Source organism: Mytilus galloprovincialis, chromosome 7, assembly GCF_965363235.1.
Source record: "Mytilus galloprovincialis chromosome 7, xbMytGall1.hap1.1, whole genome shotgun sequence".
Lineage (NCBI taxonomy): Eukaryota > Metazoa > Mollusca > Bivalvia > Mytilida > Mytilidae > Mytilus > Mytilus galloprovincialis.
This window is the reverse complement of record NC_134844.1, coordinates 34,509,062-34,521,471: the sequence shown is the minus strand read 5'-3', so window position 1 is coordinate 34,521,471 and position 12,410 is coordinate 34,509,062. Positions and strand designations below refer to the sequence as shown.

At 33.4% G+C, this 12,410-nt stretch overlaps 1 long non-coding RNA gene across 1 annotated transcript; it reads left to right on the top strand.

Annotated features, from left to right (window-relative positions):
- Window positions 1–3,842: 3,842 nt before the first annotated feature.
- On the top strand, window positions 3,843–5,287 carry LOC143081649 (uncharacterized). Its single transcript, XR_012980007.1, has 2 exons — window positions 3,843–3,928; window positions 4,768–5,287. It is a non-coding gene; the product is annotated as an uncharacterized LOC143081649 (long non-coding RNA).
- The last annotated feature ends 7,123 nt before the right edge of the window (window positions 5,288–12,410 follow it).

The window sequence follows — 12,410 nt, the reverse complement described above, 5'->3', positions numbered from 1 at the left end:
TATCAAAAGTAATGAGTTCTGAATTCGGGTTTACAGTGTTTGGTAGATGATTTAAAAATTCCAAATCGTCTCGTATAAAACTTGGAACTTCACGACATAAAGGTTTAACACAATGTCTATAAAATGGCTTAAATTCTGAGTAACGCTGTTGGGGCCGCCCACAATTGGTCGAAATTTTAAATCATTTGGTGTTAATAGTTCGATGTATTCACTGTTTTGTTCTGATATCGCATTTGAAATTTCCTCACTTTTGTGAATTTTTGGTAAACCATAGAAATAGCTTTCTGAAAATTTTGAATTTGAAATGTAATCTATCTCTTCTTCAAACAATTCCGTTTTATGTTTCTTTAGTAATTTTTTAATCATTGTACTTGTTTGTCGGTCCAATTTTTTTATCTGTCATCTCATAAGACATTTCATCTTGTAACATATTAAAAATATTATCTCTGTAATACTCACGGTTCATGATTACAACTGCATTACCTTTATCCGCTTCTTTTATTATTATTGATTTATCTGATTTTAAATTTTTTAAAGCTGTTTTCTCCTCTCGGGTTAAATTGTCCTTGACATTTTTATTGCTTGTAAGTGAATTTGTTTTTAATGTTTTATTAGTTTCTTTTCAATCTTTATCGTTTGTTGGTTTTGGAATCCAGTCTGATTTATTTCTTACCAGTGGTTTATTTTCTTCTTGTTCTATATATAAAACGTTTTATCCTGTAAATAGGCATGAGAAAACTTTCTGTGTTGTCCGACATTGCGTTAGTTTTCGCGGGACCTCATACATTCAAAATTGAATTCGGTTCCTTACCTGGAAGAAGAAAAAGAAAAATACCTCTGAGGTATATTTTAGAATAAAATACGCAACCGAAGGACTTTATCAATGGATGAAACTATACAAAATATGATTAATCTATTTACCGTACAGAATTGAGAATGGAAAAGGGGAATGAGTCAAAGAGACAACAACCCAACCATAGAGCATACAACAGCCGAAGGCCACCGATGGGTCTTCAATACAGCGATAATTTCCGCACCCGGAGGAGTCCTTTAGCTGGCACAAATATGTATACTAGTTCAGTGACAATGGACGTCATACTAAACTTCGAATTATACACACGAAACTAAGATTAAAATCAGTCCAGACTATCAAAGAACAGAGGCTCTCGACTTGGGACAGGCGCAAAGAGCAACGAGGTTGGACATGTTGTTTAGATCTCAACACTCCCCCTATATATCTATCCAATGTAGTAAAAACAAACACACAGCAATATGCACAGTTAAACTCAGTTAAAGAGAAGTCAGAGTCAGAAGTAACAAAAGAATCTAAACAAAATGACAATAATACATAAATTAACAAAGGACTACTAGCAGTTACTTACATGCTAGCTCCAGATCTCAATTACAACCGATTTTATTGAGTGTGTAATGAAAGGTAGAATCCTTGGTAAGCTTGCTTGTTAGCTGACCGTAAAGTCGTTATTATGTAAGGTATACTCCCTCCTTTCAAATTAGTCTAGACTTTCAGACATGTAAATCGGCTATAATCGGACTTGTCTACTCTTAAAGGATGACAGTTTACCTAACTTGCAATCGGCTGTAAACTGATTGAAAGATTATCTTCATCACTCGAATATCAAGCACAATTCCTACCCACTTTTATAACACTTATTTTAACCATGAAACTGAATATTATGATGATCTTACTTATAGTTCAGGTCCTGATAAAAATTTTACACATCAGTACAGATAAACGTGTTTCTTAGCCAGTTTTCTTGTTTTCAAGGCAGAAATGTTTTTAAATGACATTATACATGTTTAAAGAGCTCAAAACATTTACGTTCTGGATAGTGGTCACTCCATCTGGAATTTTACTGTTTCACGCCGTGAAATTAATGCACAGGTTCAATGCATAACAATGGAACAAACTTGTTCAACTACTTTTACAAGGCGAAAAAGACAGTCGAATTGTGATTTTTAATTTGAGCATGCAAATTGAAGATTATGTTATATATATATTTCAATAAACATATTCGCAGAACAAAAACATTTATTTTGAGAATCCCAGACACTGTATTAGTTTTTACTTTTCCCACCTATTCAACGTGTTTTCTAGTGATAATAAACTCTTATTAGCCCACAATGCATTTTAGTTCATTGAGTCGATTGTTCAGTTTTTCAAGGCCATCACTGGCCTTGTGTTTGGGAAATTACTATGCAAATATATTCTGACGTCAGGAAATCTAGAGTTCTCGACCTGTTTAAGTATGTTAATATCAATCCACAATGAAATGAAATATTTAAAGTTGTGTTACCAAATGGCTAGATTAACATCAACTCTGGAGTAGAATCGCGTGTTTGACGTCAGATTGTGAACGTTACACTGGTAGAGATAAAAAAAAATTGTTGTTCAAAGTATGCAAAAATTATAATAGAACAATAACATAATGGCGGGATGTTTAAAGTACAGAGCCACGTCATATGTATCAAAGAAACACAAAAAGTCACACGAACAAAGTGCACTAGCAAAAATGAAAGATAATACAAACAACACATTGACAGGTTAAATGTAAATGAATATCTTAAGTTTACACTCCCGGAGCATCTGATATCAATTCCATTTTTTTTGTGGGGTTCGTAATGCTAAGTCTTCTGTTGTTTTTTTTACATGGCGTTGTCGATTTGTTTTCGATCAATGAGTTTGAATGTCCCACTGGTATCTTTCGCCCTTCTTTCAAACGTGATTTGGGCAAACTACAGGTTATCATAAATCTAAGGTTTCAAATACTTGGATTTTAGCGTTCCTGAGGAAGGCCAATCCAGAAAAGCGCTTCGGATGCATGAAATTTATGTAACGTGTTGTTTCAATTTTTTTTACCAATGTTCAACTCTCATCAATAGAGTTAAACACAATCTAGTTAACTATCAAAATAAGGAAACTGCAAAAGGAATAATCCATGGTGCAAGTAAAGGGTAAACGTACCCTGCTGTGCATACATCGCAAAACAAAGCGACACGCAGTCAAAAAGACATAGTATATCTGTTAATTATGTTTTCTGAATCAAAAACGATTGAATAGAGCCAACATTCACCACACGGGCGTAATTTTTATATCTTTGTTTATCGCAGCCCACTGTTAATATAGTCCTGTAAAAATAGTGACCTTTTAACCAATTCTGAAAAGTAGTGCTCCTTTAAACGAGGGAATTCCTTATACAGATACAGATGGCAAATAATATAAACAATCTAAATTATGGAACAGGAAAACTTTATGATAATCCCAACAACCTACAATTAACAGCTTTAAATGAATATTTTCACTCTAGATTTTTTATTTGTCGCTCGAATAATTTTAGTCTCTTTGACACATTTCCTATTTCCATTCACAATTGTATGTTTTATAACAATCTACTACAATCTGCTGCCTGCGCCATGATTTTTCTTACAGTTTGGATGTGAGTTATATAGAACGGCACCAACCGTATTTGTCTTTTCATGATGAAGCACTGCGTGTACTCACTTTTGGCTTTACTTTTAGTACCAAATGGCATGTATCAAATTGTGAATATTGCGTGGATGTACACATGACAGACATGAACTAAAAACAATAACTAAATTGCAGGCTTTAAACTTGGAACATGCACATGCAGATGTGACGATGTTAAACATGTCTTTGAGCTTTCAGCTATCAGATTAACTCGGACAGTGGTGTTTCAGAACATACTCTGAACAATTCCTGCAGAAAAAATTAAACTCTAAATTGAACATTGACTCTCATCTGATTACAGGAAAGAAGTATCCTGATCGTCTACAAGTACTGGGAATGCCTGTAGTAAGTAAAGAACACTGTGGAACTGCCTGGAATATTCCAAGGATATTTTGGAATAAATTGATTTGTCTTCAAGTTAAAGATAAGGATTCTTGTAAAGTAACTATATTTCATTTGACGAAGAATATTTGAACAAATAATATTGAACGACTTTATTCGCGAAATCAAATAAAATGAAAACTATCTCACATTTTGTCGACGATGCCTGTCTAGATATGGCGCTTAACAGTTGGTGTTCAAACACCAACAATCAATCTGTCAATAAATGACGTGCATGTCGAACAACAAATGCTCTTTAACCCTAATGACTGTCATTGGCGATTGACAAGTAAACGGGTCACCATATATAACAAATTAATCTTAATTTAAAATAACTTATACCAAAAAAAAACACCAATAAATTTGCGGAAAAGAGGGTATACCGCAAATAATATATATTAATATAAGAATAAAATGAAAATTATAATTCAATGTAATGGCATGGTAGTTACATGACAGACAAATTGTAGCTGACCCGAAAAGTATTCCATTCTACTTGACATTTTACCTCGTGTAGCATGTTACATCCCCATGTAAAGCAGAAAAAAGATATTTCAGCTTGCAGTATATGTTCTTTTTTTTAGAATCAAATACTATTTTTGTCCATACAACAATTACTAAAACAAAAAATCCATTACAAGATCAGTTTAAAATTTTGAAAACAAAAGGGTGGATATGACGTGTGTCATATTTTAAAATCCCCTAAAAATCAATTTGTCCAAGCAAAATAAACATTGATAAACAAAGTTGTGCTTATAATATATATCTTAAAGTAATGACACAGCATTTACTATATTCATAAGTTATGGTTAAAGTATCGATTGACTCAATTGTAATTAATTACAAATTGCGGCTATGCACACTCAAATGTACTATTTAAGTTATTGTTTTTCTTTAAGCATGATAGTGGTGGCCCAGTTGTTTGCAGTAAAAAGCTAGTTGGAACACTAACAACTGGTGGTGTCCCTTGCGATGGAAGTAATCCAAGTATACATACCAGAATTTCTGCTTATTTAGACTGGATTAAAGACAAAATGAATACAAAAAATGATAAGAATAAGAAAGACAAAAAACAAAGAGAATATGAAAGGCTAAGGAACGGAAAACCTGAAAAATAACAGGGATCAAAATTGTAACTCCAGTAAAGTTAAATAACAAATGTAAGCAATTCATTATGACGTTGTTGACTTGTTTCTCTCGGACTTTTCACTTTAAATCATAGATAAATAAATAAAAAGATGAGATCGCAAACTTTTAAAACACATTAAGACTGTAAAAAGGCATGATTTAGCTTTAAACGGATATATTAGCACCTTTAGACTGTTGTTTGGTTGGACAACTCACTGAAAACTGCAATTCTGTAACAATATCAGTACATACATCATATGATTACATGTTAAATAAAATATACTGTCTTCTTCTTCTTTGTTTGATTTACGGAGTCTGATTGTAATTTCGATAAGAGTATGACCAATCTATTTCCCGACATTGGTAGTACAATACAAACAAAATAACTACCAACGCTTATGATATCAAGGACAAATTTATCGTTTTTTTAAAGAGTTGATCCATCTTGTTCGTTATAGTGAAAACATATGATAACTTAATTACCAAAACCTGAGGTATATCTAAAACGGGGGAGTTTATAAAAACGAATAGCTCGACTATATCAACAAATAAAACGACTAGCAAAAACTACCAGTCAGTTAAGAGTACGTCTCAGGAAGATTAACACAACTTGTGATGAATTTCTCCATGAATCTAAATGGAATTGACAATTTTAGCTCTGACCCAGGATGTAAGAAATCGAAAATACACTATAAAAGCTTGAACAAACCAAATTTTCTCCCCAACTGGACAATACAAGTGATAAGATATTTATAATATCAAAATTAAATAATTTATTCCTATCCATACCTTGTCTAAATAGTACAAAGCTTGAACATTGTACTGACACAAAGTTAAATCACAAAATACTAAAATCCTAGGAAAATTCAAAACTATAAGTCCCTTATCTAGTGGCAAAATCAAAGGCAAAAAATTCAAACTAATCACCACAACTGCCATATTCCCGACTTGGTACATGCATTTTTCTTGTAGAAAATGGTGAACTAAACTTGATTTCATAGCTAGCTAAACAACCTTCTTGTTTGACAGCCGCATACAATTCAATGATATTGACAACGATGTTGGAACAAAACAAACAGACATAATAGGTAACAAGAGGCTGTCACATCGACAGCAAACCGGATTTATTAACATTTATTTGTGTCCTGTCCTGGCAATATCACAAGAACCATTACTGATAAATGGTGAAAGTGAAAATCGTCAAAATCAAATTTGACCTCCATTTTGTCATCAGTATCAACATATAAAAATTTGAAAAGCTTAGATTGAATGGTTCATGAGTAAATGCAACAGCGTGAATGGAAACGCCATTTTACGATCTTTCAAGAACCATAACTCCTGAACGGTAAAAGTCAAAATCGTCATTATTGAACTTGACCTTTATTTTGTCATCAGTGACAACATATTAAAATTAGGGAAGCTTTGGTAGAACATTTCATGCGTAAATGCACGGACACGACTGGAAACTCCATTTTTCAATCTTTCAAGAACCATAACTCCTGAACGGTAAAAGTCAAAATCGTCAATATTGAACTTGACTTCCATTTAGTCATCAGTAACAACATATAAAAATTTGGGAAGCTTTGGTAGAACAGTTCATGCGTAAATGCACGGACACGACTGAAAACTCCATTTTTCAATCTTTCAAGAACCATAACTCCTGAACGGTAAAAGTCAAAATAGTCATTATTGAACTTGACCTTCATTTAGTTGTCAGTATCAACATATCAAAATTTTAAAAGCTTTGGTTGAACGGTTCATGAGTTAATGCACGGACAACATTTGATTGCCGCCCGCCCGGCCGCCCGACGTACATCCCCAAATCAATAACCGACATTTTTGTCACAAAAATCCGGTTAAAAATGTAAAAAAAAAAAAACAGTGGTACAGAATTCAACATTGTTTTATTATCTTAATCACTTATAAAAAAAACCCCAAAAAAACATGTAAACAAACTTTTACCTTGGCCCAATAACACAATGACGAGATATTTAAGTACAGAGCCTCGTCATATGTAATTAAAAAACCCCACACAAATAGGCATATATACAAAGCATACTAGCATACTTGAAAGAGACAGGAATACAAAACTTATAGAGTAACATCACAATAAAATTAAGAATGAAAATGGGGAAGAGTTTATAGAGACAACAACCCGATCAAAGATAACAGTCAACGGCCACCAATGGGTCTTCAATGCAGCGAGAAAATCTAACACCTGGAGGTCGTCCTCAGCAGGCCTTTGAATAAAAATATGTACTAGTTCAGTGAAAATGGACGTCATTCTCAACTCCCAAATATATAAATGAACTAAATTTAAATACATAAAAAACTAACAAAAAACAGATGCCACTGATTGGGGACAGGCACAAACATTTGGCGTGGTTAAACATGTTTTGTGAGACCAGTACAGAGCTATGTCATATGTAACAAAGAAACACAAAAAGGCATAGGGACAAAGCATATTAGAAAAAAGGGAAGACAAGAACACAAAATATATCTTAGAACAATAACGCAATGACGGGATGTTTAAGTACAGAACCAAAGATATTAGAAAAGATAAAAGACAAGAATACCTAACTTATCATAGAACAATAACACAAGTACAGAGCCATGTCAAATGGATACCACCAACATCAGACTAAACAGTAAAAGTAATATTTATAGAGACCATTAAAGAAATACTATAACATGTTACTAAGATCATAAACAACGTCAGTACCCAGAATCTATCCTTCACAACAATCGTGTATTATTCGTGAAGTCGATACGGAAAAAAATGTCAGCAAGGTCTTTTTACCTTCCGATGAACTTTTGTTTAGCAAAGAGGATGATACGTGTTTATGACATACCCTTAGTACATAAACTTTCTGATCAGACACTAGTGACATTGTACAAAGATATTTTCCTTTATTTGGGACAAAAAAAAACGGATAAAGTTAAAAGAGACACTTTATTTCAACCCAACTGTTTAGGGGTATAAAATTATAAACATTGAAACTACATTAAAGGTTTTTAATTGACCCTGATAAAAAGAATTAATAGGAATGATTAAAAACTATTTCTCTTTTCAGAAAATTTGTTGGAAATTCAATTTCTTTGCCCAAAGTATTTGCTTGAAATGATCTTCAAAATAAAAAGATGCATCTCAATTTAACGCATTCATATATGGCAGAATGATGAAATAAAGATTGGAAATCAATCAGTTTTATCTGAAAATAAAACTAAAAAGGGGGTTGGGCTGATTGATGACTTGTTAGATGAATATGAAAATTTCTTTAATTTTGATAAACTTTAAACATGTATACAATATTTCAACTTATATTCTTAAGGCATAATTACCGCAACACAAAAGTATGTCACATTTTGCCCTCAGGTCTAAATTTTTATTATTGAATCTCCTAGACGTTCGAAAGATCGGTATAATATTTTAAATCATCAAAAAATCAAACCTTTACCAATAGTGGCCCGCAGTATGAAGAAAATTTGTACACAAACTATTAATTGGAAAAAATATCCATAATTGCCCTTTTATATTACTTAGAATTAAAAACTTCAGTGGTCTCAATACATAACTATACATACAATTATACTGTACTCAACTGTACTCGACTTTGGTCCCAATTTTACCTAATAAGTCTGATAAAGTACAGGACAATTTTGAAATAGTTTCGACTTAGTCTCGACAGGTCTCGGCCTTTAAATGTTGCCTAGACTGGTCTGAATCAGCCCATCTATCTCAATTATATATTGATCTTACAGGTAATTTGGTCCATTGCTGTCAAATTAAAAGATTTAATTAAAAACTTGGATTTTCATTAGACGTTACAGCTATATCAGTTATACAGAATGCCAGGTTGTTTGATAGTTTGGTGTATTGATGCCAAATTTAGGGGATTAATTATTTAGTCGAGACTGAGTAAAAACTGAACTGAGACTGAGTCGTGACAGGTCTAGACTGGTTGACATTGGTTCAGATTAAGTCGAGACTGGTCGAAATCGCATTCAGACTATACCAAAATTATCAAGTACTTAATCAGACTTACTAAGTAAAGACGAAAATTCGAGAACAGTTATGGATGTCATGATTATTCAAAAAATATGGTCGTTTTAGACTCAGAGCAGTTCGTAGTATATTTGAATAGAAACCGATAAAAAAGTATAAGAAACCTTATTGTTTATTTCATGGTTTTAGTCAAGATATGAATTAGCAGCCTTCATATGACATTTATCTCATTTTGAAAACACATTGGTAAATGTCAAGTTTTTATGCTTTGATAGGTTATCAGCCAATATATATTTTTTTCAGTGAGTCAATTTTAGGATCCAGATGGATGCAGATTACGATTCAAAATTAATAAGTAATAGAAAATCTATACAATCAATCAGTATAATAGCGACCTGATCGAAATGATGATTAGCTCTTTGAAACTGTATGTTCCGTTAAGTTAATGTCAGATTACACCAGATGCATGCAAAGTCAAATAGAGTTAAATTGTATCTTAGCGGCGATACATTGGTTAGCAATGAAAACTGTTTGGTTTCGTTTTTTTTAAAAATGATTTGGAGTGATTTATTTTAACGTTAGTTTTCATGATAGTTGAGCAGCTTACCACACAAATCATGCAAATTGTAATACACTTGTACAAGCATGAAACTTTGTAACAACATGCCTTCAGGCGTATATAGTCGTATTAGGGTGCCCATATTTGATTATCAAAATGACGTCTATCCAGGTAAAAAACATCAAATGCAGGTTCTTTTCCGTATACATATTGCTAGTATTTAATCAAAATTTTACCAGATGAATGAAGGTATATGTCTTATTTCAATTATAAAAATCACTTCCGGTCAAATGCCAGTTGATATCTTTCTTTCGATGGTAAAATATCTTACATTTGATCCATACTACAACATGACAATGTAAGAATAGTAGTACTTTGATATTTATTGATTTAAATCGACGTTTTAGGTCGGTCTTTTGACCTTATTTCTAACCAATTCCTAATGTTTAGTCTTTAATCCACTGGACCGTGAACAGATATCACGGGAGTGAAATGATACTAAATAAAAGACCGGGATGACCGTGGGCAAATTTTAAATTGCATGGATTACCCGATTTCATTTAAATTCAATACAAATGAGTGCTATACAGATGGTAAAAGGATAATCCCTCGACCTGAATATCAGAAGTGTTGAGATACTTTAATCACTCAATCGTTCTATCGTTGCATCGTTGATCTCCTTAGTTTATTTATATAAAAGTAGATTTTTTAAAATGTCGGAAAGAATTCGTTAGTCAGCTTCTTAAACACATAATAGGGAAACTGATTGGACCAAATGGTGTTTATGTCATGGAGACACACCTGACCTACTGAAATCATCAGCTGAAGAATATACAATTATGGGCAAAATATCCAACTTTTTTATGAATCGACGGAAAGCAAATTGAAAGCAAAATGAAAAAGAAATGATAAATATCATAGTGTGTGCGAGTAACAGAGGCTGAGAGCATTTGTACTCAGGAGAAAACTATTAAGAAAGAAACTGCATTTGCTGAGTTCGTTACATACATCTTTGAAACTCAACGAAATTCTGAAGAATCAGTAGTGTTTCGATTAGAAGACCTGACAAACCTATAGGAGAATGATTGACACAACTCTGTTCTACTTTTCTACATGTAAACACTAGGCGCTTAATATGAAGGACATGTTTCTGCAAAAGATGTCAGAATAAGAAGAACATACATAAAAGGCAGATATAACCTTTTGATATTTGAAAAAGTTATCGGACCAGCTATCGAGTTTGCCTCTCATTACAATGACACATGCATATAGCAAGGGACGGCCGAAATAATTAGCTGCCAGGGAGCTTTCAAGAAGACAACATTTTATGGATCCTTTGTTTCTGAAGATATCGACGACAGCATACCTCCTCTGTTACAGTTGATATGAGTATGGACCTGATAATAAATTGCAGCTAGACTACCTTTATACAATTTCGGATTAAGGTCTTGACTAATTATTATTGTTTAATTACCATGCAAACACACAGAAGGCTCAGTACAAGAAAGATTTTCAGCCGATTGTGTGACACCATTTTGTGTGTATCTTGGAGTATTTCTCTCTGCAAAAACCTGGAGGATATAACTTATAGATACATTAATTCAACATGGGTTATGCATCTCTTATGATCAGGTACTGTGAATATCAACTGAACAATGTGAAGCTGTAATTGAACGTTATTTGAATGAAATTATGGTTTGTCTGCCTTTATTAAATTGCAAAGTGATTCCCTCGATTTAAGTTTGTTACCAAATTGTTTTTCTCTTTATCGATTTATGACTTTCGGACAGCTGTATTCTACTGTTGCCTTAACTTACAACAGCTGCGGTCGACAACATAGACCGCAACCCCAGCTCAACAACATCAAGGTTATATTTCGGCATTAGAAAGGATCAGATAATATTACCCACGAGTAAACCAAAACTTAAAAGTTACCTGAACTTCCTGATGCTTACATGAATATTAAATATGCTTATCTAAAAACAAAACTAGAACCAGTTAGTCTGAACGAAGATGTTATTCATACTACCATTCTAATTCATGAGTTTACAGAATATATATGACTGGTCCTTGTAATCACGATGAAGCAGACACAATGATATTTGTTCATATCAAAAGTGCATTTGAAAGGAAGTGCAAGACGACACTGATAATCAGCTCAGCTTTTTCAAGACACTAAAAGTAGATTGTTTTTGCATCCGATAAAAGAAATGACCTGCGAGATAGCTTCCGATTTACAAAATTGATCACACACTTGGTTCTTAACCAGAGGTTTCGCCATTTATTTTACGCTTTACCTGGAAGAGACACTCTCCAATGTTCATGGAGAGGATAAGAAGACGGCATGGCAGACTCTGGAAACCGAGGTTTTTGTGCGATTGAGTAAGAAACCTGCACCAGTCAGTGAAGCTGACATGGATTTGATAGAGGCATGTGTTGTAGTTATGAACGACAGACCCACAACACTATTTGACATCAATGAATCAAGGCTATAATTGTTTATAAGCAAACAAAAACAGTATGACACAATTCCGCCTACCAAAGCTGCACTGCTTGATCACACCATACGAGCTACATATCACGGTAGTCATGTATAGGGGCAGGCAGTTACACATGAACAACGTAATTTGGAATGGATTAATGAGACTACAAATAGGTTGTGAATTCCAAAATGGACACAATTAGTAGTCATTGCGGAATCTTTACAGGAGGAAAATGTGCAAGTCTGTCAAACCAGATTTGTACAACATTGTGTTCCTGTAACTTTTCGAACGAAAAACACCGGAAAATATGGTGGAATGATAAATTAATCGACCTTCCTGAATGTCTCAAATAATTAAATTTATACC